The sequence below is a fragment of the Neovison vison genome, chromosome 13 (assembly GCF_020171115.1).
Source record: "Neovison vison isolate M4711 chromosome 13, ASM_NN_V1, whole genome shotgun sequence".
Taxonomy (NCBI): Eukaryota; Metazoa; Chordata; class Mammalia; order Carnivora; family Mustelidae; genus Neogale; species Neogale vison.
This window is the reverse complement of record NC_058103.1, coordinates 58,058,512-58,075,912: the sequence shown is the minus strand read 5'-3', so window position 1 is coordinate 58,075,912 and position 17,401 is coordinate 58,058,512.

Below are 17,401 nucleotides of genomic sequence, written 5' to 3'. Positions count from 1 at the left end.
CAGGAATCAGTATTTGTATTTATGAAATATATTGGATTCTTATTTTTTTTCCTGTCTATAATGTCTTTATCTGGCTTAGGTATCTAGGTTATTTTGGTTTTATAAATGGGTTGAAAAAAATCACCTTTTCATGATCTTAAATTTGCTTAAAATTGGTACTATTTCATCCTCAAATGTGTGATAGAATTCACTGGTGATATAAAATATATTTTTTTTCTATCAAAGAAAAGAATGTTTGTCCTAGAAATTCATAGTAGATATGTGAAAAATACAAAGACTTCTGGGTGACTAATTTACAACACAAATTAATTCCCAAACATATAAGGTCTATTTGTTACTGTTAGGATATTGATTAGGAAGAAATAAGATCCTTGAATTTAGGTTGGAATTGGTGTTAGAGTATCCTAGGCCTCATTGACTGAAAGAACTCACATGGCATGGAAAAAGCTATTGTACTTAGTTTTGATTTTGTTTACAGTGAAAGGATATAGAGTAAAATCAGCAAATGGAAAAGACACATGGGGCAAAGTCCATGAAAAATCAGGTGCAGGCTTCCAAGTGTTTCTTTTCAATGGAGTCACATAGGAACATGCTTAAATTTCTCATCAGTGATGTGTAATGAGTGTGAAATATTGCCAATCAAGGAAGCTGCTCACCAGAGCTCTGGTGTTCAGGAATTTTATTAGGATCAGTCATGTGGGCATGTAGAACCCATGTGACTGACCTCAGTTCCTCAGACCCCAAACCTTTGGAACACAAATAGACATTCACTGTAACTCTCATTGTTAGGATAAACTTATCTGGTCACACTGTGTAGTGTGGCCTGAGGCTTCAGGCATAAAAAAACAATCTTTTTTTTAAAAAAGTTTTTTTTAATTTAAATTTCATTTAGTTAATATACAGTGTAATACTAGTTTCAGGTGCACAACATAGTGATTCAACACTTCCATACAACACTATGTGCTTATAACAACAAGTACACTCCTTAATCAGGGATATAAAAATCAGGTTGAATAGTACAAGGGCTCTGAGCAAAGCTCCTGGGAGCTGTCCAAGGTCTGGTTCTGAAAATGAACTTTCCTTTGGAAAAGGTTTTCAAAAGAAATTTCTTTGGAGTGTGCAGGGTTTGTGCAACCTAGTCCTGCTGAATTAGCCATTTCCTGTATACCTTCTTTATCTCTTGTCAGAGTGCTGTTTTTAAAACTATTTGAATAATATTAATTTAGCTACATCAGTTTATTTTGGATTATTCATAGTGTACATATTTTTCCTTTGACCTTGATTCCTCCTTGTCTCTCTTAGCTTCCATCTGGACCCATTTTCCTTGTGCATGAGAAATTTTTATTAGCGTTCTCTTCAGTACAGCTCTGCTGGTGATGAATTCTCTCAGTTTTTGTTTGACTCTTTATGTTACCTTCATTTTTAAAGAATATTTTTAGTTAATAGAGAATTCAATTTGGAAGATTATTCTGCCCATCTACTTAAGAGTTTTCATTATATTTTATTTATACATTTCTTGTGTCTATGAAGAAATTTCTAGTTCTGTTGCTACTTTTTTTTTCTTATAGATTTCTACAAACTTTTTTTCTTTTTCATTGGTTTTTAATTAGCTATATTTTTAAGTGCTTAGGTATGTTTTAATTTCTATTTATCCAACATGGGATTTACAAAATTTATCTACTATGTGACTTCATGGAAGTCACAATTCCTAGCATTTATACTATATATAGTGTTTTTGTTCTCTTTACCTCCAGTACTTCTGAGTTACTTTTTTTTGTTTTGTTTTGTTTTCTATCTTTTTTGCATTTCTTGTAGTTTAGTCTAAATATTTTATTCTGAATTGTTATTTATTTATTTATTTTTAAAATATTTTTGTTTACTTATTTGAGACAGAGAACCTGAGAGAGAGAGAGCACATGCAGGAGCAGAGGGAACAGGCAGAGGCAAAGGGAGAAGCAAATTCTTTGCTGAGCCAGGAGCCTAATGTGGAGCTCGATCTTAGGACAAGGAGATCATGACCTGAGCTGAAGGCAGATATTCAACCATCTAAACAACCTAGGTGCCACTGAAAGGTTTTTTAGTTCATTAACTTTCTCTTTGACCGTGTGTGCCAATTCATTGAGTATCTTATTTCAGTTATTGTGTTTCCAGTTTTAAAACCTTCCATTTTATTCTTTTTATAGGGTAAAATTTTTCATGCATTTAATTCCTTGCCATGTTAATCGTAGATTTTTTTTTAAAATTTATGTATGAACACTATTTTCTCCTCTGGGACTATTTTTACTATTTGAGGGTATCATTTGTTTGCTTGCTTTTTGTTTTTTCAGTCTGGCCTTAGACATCTATATGCCATACTTTAATTTCAAGAGTTATTTTAAAGCTACTAATAATCAAGAGATATATTTTATGTTAATATAAAAATAGGCTAATTGATAAATGAAAAAAAATAGAGTCCAGATATAGACTCTGACTTATACAGTGAATCTGCTTTCAGTAAAGGTTCTGCAATGGTTTCCTATAGATATAGTAACAAGTTATCATAAACTTGGTGGCTTAAAAAAATGCAATATATTCTACTACATTTCTGGAGGCCAGAAGTACCAATTGGATTTCACTGTGCCAAAATCAAGGTGCTATCAGAGTTATACTCCCTTCAGAGCTCTGGGAAAGGAATTGTTTCCTTTCCTTTTCCTGTTTCCAGTGGCTTCTTGTATTCCTTGGTTTGTGGTCCTTTTCTCCATCTTTAAAGACAGTGGATAGTATCTTTTCTCTCTGACTCTACTCCCCCACCCCCACCAATTCACATGACTACTTTCTTTTCAATAGTCAAATCCCCTTTTCCTTCGCGTAAGAATACCTATGATTATAGTTAGAGTCCATCTGGATAACTTGGAATAATCTCTCCATCTCAAGATTCTTAAATTAATCAATTTGCTGAATCCCTTTGCCATAAAATGTAACATCCACAGGCTCCAGGGATTAGAACCCAGATATTCCTGGGGACCATTAGTCAACCTATTATGTGCCCAGGCAACCCAGTGGGGTAGGGCTAGTATTTTGAACATATAGTCCTACAACTATTATAAAACCATGAAATAGCAAGTAAGCCAATCAAAAGAAGGAAGGAAATCTCTTTACCTAATACCATATAACATAATTAACTCAATATGGATTATTAATTTAATGTGAGGACTAAAACTATGAAATTTTAAGAAAAATTATGGGAGCATATCTTTGGGTTTTTCAAAGATTTCTTAATATAAAAAAACATGAGTCATAAAAGAAAAATCAATTTATTGAGCTTTATCAAAATTAAAAACTTTTGCTTTCAAAAGACCTCATTTTGAAAATGAGAAATCTACGGAGTGGGCATTAACATTTGTGAAAAATATATATCTGACAAAGGACTTGCGTCTAGAATATATAAAGAACTCTTACACCTCAACAAGACAAACAACCCAGTAAAAAAACGGGCAAATAATTTCAGTATTCATTTAACAGAAGAAGATATACTGATGGCAAATAAGCACATTAGAAGATGCTCAAAATCATCTAGCTCTCTTAAAGAGAAGATTTAAGATACCTAATAATAGGATTATCCCTGAATTCTTTTATACTAAAACCAATACACTCCCCAAATTACCTAACCCAAATCCAAATCCTATAATAAGTATTTTTTAACACTCTCCTACTGAGATTCCACACAGCTCTTGTGGTGTGCCTTATTCCTCAGATCAATGAGGAGTCAACACAGTTTATTGGCTGGAAGAAAGGCATCAATAGTAGTGGTAGTTTCAAGACTGTTTCTGAAGAAAGAGAGAAAGAGAGACACAAATTTGCAAAACACCCACCATCCCATCACATCTAACCTTTTGGTAACATAGGCATTAACACCTTCCAACCTATCTATGTTTCAGTCTAACACTAACACTAATGCCCCCTTTTGTGCACTATAACATACTCACCCTGGCCTACTCAGAAGCATTATTACAGCAATCCTCCCTTCAAGAGATAGCACAGAGTACCTTGTATCCACATGGACTCTATATTTAGACTGTCTGGGTTGAAATGCCACTCTTTGTATGACTTTGAGCTACTTCGTTTTCTCTTCTGTGTCTCAATTTTCACAGCTTTAAAAAATAAGGATAATAATAATACATTATAAGATTGTGAAGAATAAATAAGTTATTTTTTCCAAAATGATTTATAAGATTCTTATTTATAAGATTGTTGATTGTTAGCATAATCACTTTAATTAATACATTTCTTCTGCATCATCAAATTTCACTCCTATTAGATCATTTCCATTAATATACAACATGCCTCTCTATTTTTTTCTCCCATTTTAAAAATAAACTACCTTTTAACTGCACTTTCTCCTCTGGCTACTGTTCCATTTCTTAAGAAATCTCCTTTGCAGCCAGGCTCCTGGAGTGTTAACTTCACTTCTCGTCTCCAGCTCCTCTTCTCCATTTTCAGGTTTTTGCCCCACCACTTCTCGGATATTGCTCTTCTCAAAGTTACAAATCATTGTCTACCCTGACACTGTGAAATGTAATGGTTAATTCTCAAATTTCACCTTACTTGAACTATTAGTATTTCATATAATTATACAATTAATTTCTCCCCACTCTCCAGTAGTCTTTCTTTACTGGGCCTCCAGTGCTCCACACAGTCCTGCCTGTCCCTTTCTATAGTTAGTTCCTTTCTCTTTGGTTTTTTAATGTTGGTAAGTCCCAGGGCTTACCTTTCTGTTCTTTCCTTCACTAGTTCTTTCTTTTACTGTTAGCGTCCTCCCTCTCTTGGTGAGCTCATATCTTCCCATGATTTTTAATACCATCATGTATGTATTTCTTGCCCAAACCTAACTCAAACGAGTTATATGTATCATATACATATACATATGTATATACATGTATACATATGTGTGTATATACATGTGTTTATGTACACATATATGTATACATATATATACATGTATATCAGTGCCCTCTTGACATTTCCATTTCAAAATACCTATTCATCAGTGTCCTGATTGTCCCTCACCAACTATGCTCAGCCAATAGTCCTCCCTGTTTTAGTTGTTCTCTATCCTTCCTATCACTCAGTGTAAAAACTTGGTGGTGTCCTTGACTCCTCTCTTTTTTTCATATACCCCGTGTCAAATCCTGTTGCTTCTCCTTCAAAGCATATCCAGAACATGACGGCTTCTGATCCCATCCAGTGTAACCAACTTGGTATAATGCCTCATCATCTTTTCTGTGTTTCCATAGTAACCTCCTAACTACCAGTCCTGCTTCTACCCTTGGCCATTACAATCTATTCTTAACAAAATATAAGTCAGACCATAACACTGCTCTACCCAAATTGTCTTCATTTTATACAAAACCATTAAAATGATCTATAAGTCCTTATCTTCTCCTTGCTTCCCTTTACCTAACCAATAATATAGTTTGCTGTTTTCTCTTTCCTCCCTTTACCTACCCTCTGGTCACATTGGTCTCCTTGCCATATCTTGCACCTTATAGGAAAGTACCCATTGCAGGACTTTTGTACTATAGAGTTTGATTTCCTACAGTGCCCTTCCCCAGATAGCCACGTGGCAATTTTCAGGTAATTGTTCAGATTTTACCTCCATAGTGAGGCCACTTTCCCTCTCAGGAGTCAAAAGAAGGAGATCTGTAACAGTGTCTCCCCTTACCTCCCATAGTACTCTAGTGTCTTTGTCTAGGAAGTCCAATGGAATGAGTAAAAGTCTATAAAATTTGAAAGAGCAAGAACAAGAGACATAACGACCTATTTATCATACACTGACAAATACAGACTACTTGCGATTTTATAAATATATATGTGTGTGTGTGAGTGTGTGTGTATGTACATATACGTGTGTGTGTGTGTGTGTGTGTGTATCTTAGATGTATTGATTAATGGCTTACACAAGGTTTAACAGGTCGTAATATATGGCTTTACTGGAAGGCTCTGCTGGATACAAGATCTGTTGAAACCAAGGTTCTTCACTGGTATTTTGGTTGGTCACAATAATAAAATGAAGCCCATCCTGTCCTAATAAGAATAGGCCCTATAGAATGGCTCCTGGACATCTCTTGGGCTCCCCAGTCTTTCCTTCATTTGATATGCCACATTTTTTACTTTTATGAAAGGCTTAATGTATGTGGGAAGTCTTAGAGATCTTGTGAATTCTTTCCATTATACTCATGTAATTGATATAGTGGTTATGGATTTTTCTCAAGAAATGAATTATATCCTTTTTTCAGCTCTAATTTATAATTATTTCACTGTAATATTTTATAATATTTAATTAAAAATAGATACTTTCACAGATTATCTTCTTTAAAATATCTAACTTCTCACAAATAGTAAATTTTTTTCATTCTTCTGAGAACTCAGTAAAATAATTAAAGGCTTTAAGGAAGATAGGCTGCAAATCAGATTTTCATTTTATGAGATAATATGGCTACAGTTTGATCACATATTAACTTCCATATGTCCTATAAACTTTTAGGGCTGTATTATTTTCTGAATGTGAGTTTTTCTTCTTCTCTTAAATAATAGCATGGAATTGTATTTTACTATAAATTCTGTAACTTTAATTGTAAAATATAATTTTAAATTTTGTTTCTTTCAAATGATTTAAAATGAATTATTTTTCCAATTTACCCACAAGGTCTAGGAGGAATGCTTCCAAGAAATGTACTCTCTTTGTTAAAGGGCTGCATTTTTGGGGTGAGTTTTACATAAACAGAGAATTCCTAAAATGAACTTTGAGGCAAAGTCACGTCATCATTTATCTCCTGTTCAACAATCCTTGAAGTATTAATAACTCAAAATGGTTACAATATTTCATTACCATGGAAATTGGAAGTGATGGCTATGACCTTGATGTGTGAGCTGGTGACCCAAAACATGTAATGGATTCAGAATCTTAAGGTGCTTGAAAATTATGTTTGTATAACCTATTGGGATCAAAGTATATTGATCCTAAAATGAATCCATTTAAATTTGTTAGTAAGCTGCATATTTAAAAAAATAATGCTCTTATTTTGCTACTATTTTCTCTTTGAAGGCAAATATATAATTTCTGATGAGGCTGTGTTTGTTGAATCAAGAACTACAAAAGCATCTTGAAAAAATACTGTTCTTTTAATGAATGTTTGGATAAAAGATTTTAAGGTGGAAATGGTCATAGTTAGCTAGCCAGCCATGCCTGTTGGTTGATCTATAATGTGTGTACTTTTCAAACCATGTATTTTCTTTCTTTTTATCATTTTTTTAGCTGTTACTTTGAAATAACTATTCCCAAATTTTATAAATCCTTTTGTAGCAAGCACTAGCCACATGATCACCATAACCATCTCTTCTTTCTGGGCTCCCTTGCAGTTGTAGTGGGGGAATGTGACCTATTATGGTAAACAGATTACTGACAGTAGTGACATATACCATTTTTAGTCAGTCCTAGATCTCCCAGGAAATCTTACACATTCTCTCATCTCCTAGCTGGTTGCAAAAGATTCAGCATAGGACTGTACATAGGCCTAGGGTACCATAGCACTACAACCTGAAAGGACTCTTGATTTTGGAAGTGCTGCTAGTAGGAGAGTGAGCCAACCAACAACATCCACACTGTACTTTGCATAAATGATACATATACTTTTATTGTCCTAATCCACTGTAATTTTGGTTTTGTTTCTTAAAAATAAGTTAGTGTGTCCTAATACAGCTTCTTAATTCATATTTTAAAAAAGTATGTGTACCATAACTGAATTGTCACATTTGGGATAGGAGTTCTGACATGTCATGATTTCATTGATTAAAATTTTCTGAATTGTGTCTTTCCCTAAAACACAGTTACACTGACAGCATATGTAAAAAGGTAAAAATTATTCTTATTTTATTGCTTATTTTGGAGGGAGTAGAATAAGGGTCAATATAACATGTAATTCCTTTTGCTTCTAGCTTTAGGACTATAATTTTAATACAAAATGCTATCTGATTATGAAATCCTTTTAAAATGGCTATTCTAGGCTTTCATATTATCTGTAAACATTTTGAAAAGCCAAACTTAAACCTCTTATTCAATACATTTTTCTAGGTTTTACTTTTTTCTTTCATCACATCCATGATTTACTTTGCTTTGGTAAAACACTATAAAGTGAGACACAATTTCATTCAACATTTACTTGATACAAATTTTTTGAAGACCCATTATCTTCCAGACAGAATGTTAAATGGTGAGTTATACAACAATGGACAAACCATATCTGCATCCTGCACTGATAAATAAACTTGGGATTTGTAAGGAAACAATTCCTAGTAATTAATTTTACAAGTAATCTATAAAAGCAGTTATGATAAGTAAGTAGACATGTGGAGGGAGTAGTAAGAGGGTGTTAAACGAGACCCAATCTAATATAGGGAAAAGGTGACTTTCTGAGGAAGGAACATTTATATTGGGCATTACGGAAAGAAAGAGAAAGAAAGAGAAAGAAAAAGAAAGAAAAGTCCTAGACCTGGTTAATTTCGTAAGGAAATTTTCCTGTCAGTTTAGCAAATTATGACTCTGTAATCCTGATCACAAAGCATAGATCTGGGGACGCCTGGATGGCTCAGTCAGTTAAGCATCTGCCTTAGGCTTAGGCTCAGGTCATGGTCCTGGGGTCCTGGGATTGAGCCCCACATTGGGCTCCCTGCTCAGCAGGGAGTCTGCTTGTCTCTATCCTTCTGCTGCTCCCCCTGCTTGTGCTCAGTCTCTCAAAAAAGTAAATCAAAATTTTGAAACAAGAATCTTTTTTAAAAAGTATAGATCTGTATAATCCAGAGAGGAAATTTAGCTCGTAATTTCTGTTTTTATTTCATTTTATTTTCAGAATTTTTATGATGAAAAAAGTTCTTTGAAGAGTTATATTTACTTAAGGAATTACATTCTGAATCTATAGTTTGTTAAGACGGACTCTCCGAATTTCACAGCCCAAGACAAAAGCTGATAGCAATTGAGAACCCTTTAACTGCCTAGGAATTGTGACTTTTATCAGAGAGTGAATTGATTTAGATTGTAATATAAGTTTGAGATTCAGAGATGAGAATGATCTTTTTTCAAATTCAGTTGGACTTTCACTTAAATTAATACCAAAATCTGGCCATTAGATTACTTTAGCCAGATTGGAGGATTAGAAAATAAACAGGTGATTTCATATTGGGAGATGTGTACATGCTTATTTTTGCATTTCTGTTTCATTAAAGACATCCCTTTTCTAATTTTTAAAAATTTTTAAAAAATATTTATTTATTTGGGAGAGAGAGAGAGCAGGAGCAGAGTACAGGGCAGAGGGAGAAGCAGATTTCCTGCTAAGCAGGGAGCTTGATGTGGGGCTCCATCTGGGGACTCTGGGCTCCTGACCAAGCCAAAGGCAGACACTTAACCAACTGAGTCACCCAGGCACCATCATCAAAGACATTCTTAAGTGAAACTTGCTTGTTTTTGTTTTTCAACAGCAAGTGCATGACCATGAAGAATATGATGACCACTAGCACAGTTTGGCACCACTGCCTTGATTTGTGCTAAGGTGCTAGAAGTTTTATACACCATTATTTGCCGCATCATTCAACGCAGTGAAAGGCAAGTAATGTTATTAGCGTAAACTGAAAATGGATCTGACCTTATAAACCCCATAAGAGATTCTCAGGGAACACATTGCCCAATGGACCAGTTCATTTAGTTTGGGAATAGCATGTTACCCAGTTCTAATTGATGAGAGATGAGGGAAAGTCTGCCAAAAGGTTTTTGGATGGGTTTCTTACCTCCTAAGTAGAAGTATGTAAGTAGCTGTGACGACATAGCTCTGTTCTTCCACAAGATACTGTCTTCTTTGGATATTTACCTGCGTGGAGTTGAATCTCAGTACTGCTTTGACTGACCTGAAACCATGATGGTCATTAAACCGAAAGAAAGACCTGACACAGAGAGAATGGAAAAACTAAAGCAAATAAACAAATACTAGTAATAATGATGATGATGATGATGAAAGAAGCTGGATCCTGGATGATGTCATTGAGCTACTCTGAATAGCTAACGGTAGAGCTGGCTAACCACCATCTCTTATTATATGAGTTGATGGTCTTACTAAAATACATTGTAGTTGGGTTTTTCTGTTACTTTTAGTAGGAGATATTCTGGTAGGTAAGTTCCATTTTCTTTTTACCCAAGAAATGGAAAAGTGATCAGGACATACTTACAAAAGAAATTCTGTCTGTGTCATTCATTTTGAAAGGAGTAAACTTAATCTCACAGGAAAATCTCTGTGACTAAAAGTGGGAAATTATGTCAGATTGCTACCGAAACAAGTGTGTTTGATCTTGGGAAACTGCTCAGACTCCTTTTATTACTTATGACTAGAATTAGGGTATTTCTAGAATATGTGATGGGATTTAATCTTAAGGAACAAGGCAGAAGGTTTCAATTTATTAAATTATTAGGTATAAAAGTAGGGAAATTTTTAAAAATCCACAAAGAGTTACTAGATCAATTAATGTTATCAACATATTTAGATATTTAGTAACTTGGAATGTTCATTTACCAGCTTCTACCTATATGATAAGAAACTGGGGTTATCCTAGAACATGCATGTTATTTAAAAAAAGTCTTGTAAACAAATTAGACAGCATCTGTTATAAAGTTTCTTTGTGAAACAACATTGATTTTAATTCAGGTAATACTCATTGCACTCACTCTTGCCTAGAGGTAAAGTACCTTAATGAAACTTGTCAAATGAATTGATGACCAAAATAAGACAAAAATACCGACACTGATAATCCTTTGGTTTGTGCAGGGGGACGTTACTCGAATGCCAACATTTCTAATAAGTGTTGTAATTGTTTTAAGTAACCATAGTACACGTCACTTAAAATGGCCAAAAACCCCCTAAAGCCCAAAAAAGACAAATATTTTCTTCCTTAAATCACATTTCATTTTAAAAACAACCTGTACATGGTTAAGAAAATTTAGTAAGTAAAAAAGTGATGGAAAATGTTAATCCATTATCAAAATACCGAAATACAATTTTACATTCTCAGTTTTTATATTCTCAGTTTAGTCTTTTTTATTTGGCATCTTTTTACATCATTAAAGTCACACCATTGTATATATAATCTATATTTCATGCCTTTCATATTATGGTATTATTTAACTGAATAAGTTAAAACACTTGTGAAATGAAACACTGAATGAATTTGCATAGCTGACTTAGCTACTTATCTCTTGGTGAATATTCAAATTACTTCTCAATAGTTACTATGACACATAATATTGAGATGAAATCCTCTTGGCATAACTCTAATGTTTAATAAATATGTAGGCTTACCACATTATTACGGTTTTCCAAAGCACAATTACCTGATCAAATAATATGAAAAATAACAATTATTTATATATCACCTAAATGCATTAACCTATAACTTTTACATAGTGAACTTACAGGTTTTGTGAGTACAACTGTTTTATCAGTTCTTTCTTGTGGTGTTATATTGTTAATATTTGATGATATAAATTAAGTAGTTAATAATATAACTTTACTAGCCTCTATAATTTTTATAACCATCAGATATGTGTGTCTAATATGGGAAAATCCTTGGGTTTTCCAAGTAACTAGCAGACTATACTGTATTGTTTTATTATTTCTATTTTTATGTTTGTTAAGTATTTAAAATTTGGAAAATCATGAAGCTAGAAATAATAAAATGACCCAGCCCAATAGGACCTACTGAGGTAAATGACTTGGGTCACTGAATACAGAGTCAGTTTTTTTTTTTTAATGTAAAACTGATATTCTGTTTATTTACATTTTTTACAATAATTTTTACATTTTGTTATTTAATTTTTCATCCAATGTTATTGTTATTAGTGAGTTATCATCTCAAGTTTTGAACCTGAAAGTATTTGTATATATTTTCTCAATGTAAATAAGTCAGTATTTTCCATAAACATCTTAAATTTAACTTTAAAGTTACTCTATTCCTAAGAATAAGTTTTATTTCATTTTACTCTTCATCAAGATTACACAATCTAATATAACCTCAGTCAGTTAGAGATGCCATGCTCATGTGGGCAAATAGTGCTTTATAATTTATCATTATTAAAAATGTAAAGGTAGATTTTATTAATAAAAATGTAACATGACAAAATCAACAGTTCCAGTTTATAGAAAAAATATATTTAATTTTAAAATTATAATGATAAAAACAATTTATATACACAAACAAGGCAGACCAGAAATACTTAGTGAACTTTGTTCAGTGGTGGAAATGTTCTGTACCTGTGCTGTTCAGTGTGCAAATCATTAGCCAGTGTGGCTATGGCCACGTGCAAAGAGTAACTCAACTTTACATTTTATTGAATTTTTGTTCATTTAAATTTAAACCTAAATAGCATCAAGTTCTAGTGGCTACTCTAATGTAAATGGCTTATTTCTATTTATATTAGATCTAAAATGTTACATGTGCCTATGGATTTTCCTAAACCCAGTGTCTGCAGCTTATGAATAGAACCATGTATTATATATCTTGTTAAAAGTAAGGGACTTGGAAACTTGATGTGGAATATTTGACAAATAAATCTCATCAACCACTTTTTTCACAAATGCTTTATGAACATGTTGCAAATTATTCCCAGTCTTATGTGTTTAGGAACATATGTGCCTCCATAGGATCCTCCTTAGAAGTGATAGAAAAAAAATTTGTATCAACATGATAATCTGGGGCACCTGGGTGGCTCAGTCAGTTAAGCGTCTGCCTTCCTCTCAGGTCGTGATCTCAGGGCCCTAGGATCAAGTTCCCATAGGGCTTCCTGCTTAACAGGGAGCCAGCCTCTCCCTCTTCTGCTCCTCCTGCTTATGCCCTCTCACTCTCTGTCAAATAAAATCTTTTAAAAAGAACAAACCATGATAATCCTGAAATTTAGGCTAGCTGCAAAAAAACCTCCAGAAAAACATTAGTGTATAATTTGCATAAAGCAGAGCCCAGAAAGCCTATCTTTGATAGTCTGCTTGAGAATTTTATATCAACTCAGTGTAAATTCGATGAGCACCTGAGCTCTATATGATCACAGAGCCAAAACTGCTGTGATCACATGGAACACCTCATTAGTTTCTGCACCAGGATATGATGGAAGAGCCCACATACTCGAAAGGAAGGACGGGTCTTAGGGGAAATACGGTACTCCTCTTGTCAGCCTTGTAATTGTATTTAACAGTGTTGACTAATGATCTCAGACGGTGACAGTTAATTATCTGAAGTGATTTTAAATAGCGTGCTTTGAATAATTAGTTTCCTTAAATGATAAGCAACAACATTCAAAGCTCCCTCTTCTGATGAATCTTGCAAGTGATTCCTGAAAACTAAAAGAAAGCATAGTATTTGTCGGTAGATAATAGAACTCTGTATGTGGATCTGTGGACCACTGTTTGCATTTCTGTGAGTTTCTCCTTGCATCTTGAAGAGATGTCAAAATAATTATTTGCATGCTGCAACATGGCCACCATGGGATTCTATCCTAAATTAAGAAAACATCCATATTAAAAGCAAAACAAACAAATAAAAAATAAAATGAAGACATGTAAAAAAGCAAAACAATTTTTATTAGAAAACATAACATTTTTTTTTAATAAATTCAAGGTGAGGAAGGATTTCTTATACAAGCCATAAAAGTGCCAACCATTAAATAGTAAACATGATTGGCAAATTCTACATTACATTAAGAATACAGCACATTGAAAGACATGATGAAGGAAGTAAAACAACAAGCCACAATCTTGGAGCTCTTTTTCATACATGTAGCCATCAGATAATTATTATTTATAATATATAAGAAAGTACAAATCCATTATAAAATAAGCCATTAGAAAAAAAAATGAGCAAAACAGAGTAATAAGCCTATTGTAGAAGAGCATATAGGAAAATAAACATAAGAAATGATTTTCAACTTCATTAGTAATTAGGAAAATGCTAATTAAAGCACTAGGGGCATAGCATTTTATGTAATCTTGAATGGCAAAAATTAGTAAGAGCTTCTGAAGCATGTGAATGAGAGAAAACTCATATAATAATATTGGCATCTAGTTGGTACAGCTATCCTGGAAAGCAATTAGGAATTATCTTGTGGAGCTGAATATAGTCATTGGTATGTTCCAGCAACTTCTCTCTTAGGATTATAATGCAGATATATTCTTGCATAGGCATACCAGGGGATATATGCAAAAACGTTCACAATTAATAATAACTTTATCAGCCCAAATCGGGAATGACTCCAATTATTTTGACAGAGTGCACACAATGGGATGTTCTACAATGAAAATTCAATGAAAAATGACCTGCAATAATTTAGATGTAGTTAAAAAATACATCAAATGAATTTGTTTTCTGAAGATGTCATAAGCATTCCTCTTTTTTTTTTTAAAGATTTTATTTGAGGGGCGCCTGGGCGGCTCAGTCAGTTAAGTGGCTGCCTTAGGCTCAGGTCATGATCCCAGGGTCCTGGAATGAAGCCAGGATAGGGCTCCTTCCTCTACAAGGAGCCAGCTTCTTCCTCTCCCTCTGTCCGCCCCCCCCCCGAACTTGTGCTCTCTCTGTCAAATTAATTAAATCTTAAAAAAAAAAAAAAAAAAAGATTTTTTTTTTGAGAGAGGTGGAAAGAGCCAGCTGGAGAGTATGATCTGGCGAGAGGGGCAGAGGCAGAGGAAGAAGTAGAGTCCCTGCTGAGCACAGAAGCTGTCTGGGACCTGGGGTCATGACCAGAGCCTAAGCCATATGTTTAACTTGACTGAGCCATCCATGTGCCGCAGCATTCCTTTTTTCTTAATTAAAAATCATTAAAATCCCAAATTAAACAGTATGCTTTTAGTAATTAATATATAGTCTTTAAAAAACCCAGGAAAATGATATTCTCAAATCGCAAAAATGATTAGAATTGAGATGTGCACAAAAGTACTGGGTGGAGCCATTATTGTTCATCTTTAATTCTTTGGGATTTATGGTTACAGATCTATATTTGATAACTAATAATATATGTTAATTAAATGTTTATATTTTGCAAGTATTACATTAAAAATTATAGTCAGTAAAACTTGGTGTATTTAAAACATTCCATTGTTGGATCTAGGGCTGATTTATTTTGTGTTTTTGTTTTGTTTCTTCCAAATTTTTATTTAAATTCTAGTTAGTTAACATATTGTATAATATTGGTTTCAGGAGTAGAATTTAGTGATTGATTCATCTTACATATAACACCCAATATTCAACATAAAACGTGCCTTCGTTACTACCCATCACTGATTTATAGGCTTGATTTGTTTTCCCAATGGATTTGCTAAAGCACTTACACAGTGTACAGGTGTTTCCTGAAAAAAAGTCATCTTCATTCCTTTATGTTGATGATTTTCTGAGAGAAACTATGTTTCATTCCTTAATTATTAGTCAGGATATCTGAAGATTTAATATATATGTATATGATATTAATATTAAATATTTATGGTAGTTTCTATCACATAGATTCATTTTATTTAACCACATTTTGGTCCTTTTCACTGTAGTTAATATCCCAGAAAAATAGTCTTAGCAATTTTTAGCCTCATCGTAACTATTCACTGATTTCAGAGAAATGCTAAAAAGCCATCTCTGTTAATTTTCTAGGTAAGTGGCACCATTGTATAACTGAGTTCTAAATGCCTGGACCTAAAACAGAAATATAGGTGAGGGAGTGGTACATTATTTTGTGATAAAGTGATGTGAGTTTACATTTTGTTTCTTTTCTTTTTTTCCATGATTTTGAATAGCTTGCTGTTCCATGCTTGCTCAGGTATATATTTTTGCTAATTATCCAGCTGATATTTCTAGAATAGTATCAGGCAAATGAAAGATTGAGGCATTATCAATAGAAACAAAATAGTTTGCTTTAATGGTACTTTAATATTTAAAAATTACCATGTAGTTTACTATATAAAGAACCATTGCATGATTTCTTTTTTAGATACAAATTATACTCAAGGATTTTTCTGCCTCCTTTTAAGTATTTCAGAGTGATGGTTTACTACTTTTCAAAATGGAAAAAAATTTAGTGTAACAAACAACTAGGAAAAGAATTATTGTGATAAGTGACTATGCATAAAACTGGATGTTTAAGAATTCCACTTCCTTAAAAATTTGGTTAAAAACTTGTAGAATGGTGAAGTTATTACATGTAATTTTTACAGCATACTATTTCAATTATTATATTTTTATGAAAGAAAATAATATACACAAGATTTCTAAACTATACATTTTTACTAGTCCCATCACTAAAAATGTCATTAGAATTGGTTTAAAATAATTTGACATTTCTGCTTTGCGTAAAATAGATTTAAACATTGGGCCTTATCTAGGTGATAGGAAATTGCCCATTCTCATTTTCTTTGTCCTTCCATTTTATGATTTGAATTTCAGCTAGCTAAATATTTTTGAGATGAATATTGCATACAATAAAAATGATTTTTCTAGGCTGAACCAACTAGGTTATTTACAGCTCCGGGAATAGTTTGCAAAATAATATTGCTATTGTTGCCTTGTGCTTTCCTATTTGCTGTTTTTATTTTTATATTAGTGAAAGTACATTCCACACTAGAGCTTTATAAAAATAAAAATCATGCCTCCAGCAAAAGCACACTTTTTGTACGTTAGCACCATGAAAAATATTCTACCAATAAAATCTGATGTTTGTGTTCAGCAGTTAAAAGGATTTGATATTCAGAGAGTGCATTAGAAAATGCATGAGTCAAATCAGATGAACACAAAACTTCACCTAAATCAAATCTATTTCATCTTTATGTATTAATATTTATTGAATTAGTATATCAGACAAATGAATTTAATCACCAGTTGGTATATATTATTTTGATATTTGTTATATTTTAAAAGTCTACATATTTATTATTTATTAGCTGTCTTACCTGATTATATTAGTTAAAATGCTGTTTAATTTATATAGCCTTATTTTATAAACATCACACCCAATAATCATTAAAAAACTGTTCCAAATATTTTATTGATTGACCTAGTGAGTTGTAACTTCATTTGATGAAGCACTAGCCTAGAAGCATTTCTTCCAAAAAGTACTATCTGTAATTTCTAGTTACTGCCTGTATATTATTATACAAAAACTTCATTTCGTTAATGTTTTTCTCATCAGGCAGGCATAATTATCTGCAGTTTACCATGGAAAACTTTAGGGCAAACAGATCAGGAGATTTATCTCTGGACTTAAGTGAAGTAAAGGAGAATACACACTTAAATGGATTTACCTATTAACTCGCTTTGTGGTCTTTTTATTTTTAAAAAAATTTTATTATTTTGTTTTGAGAAA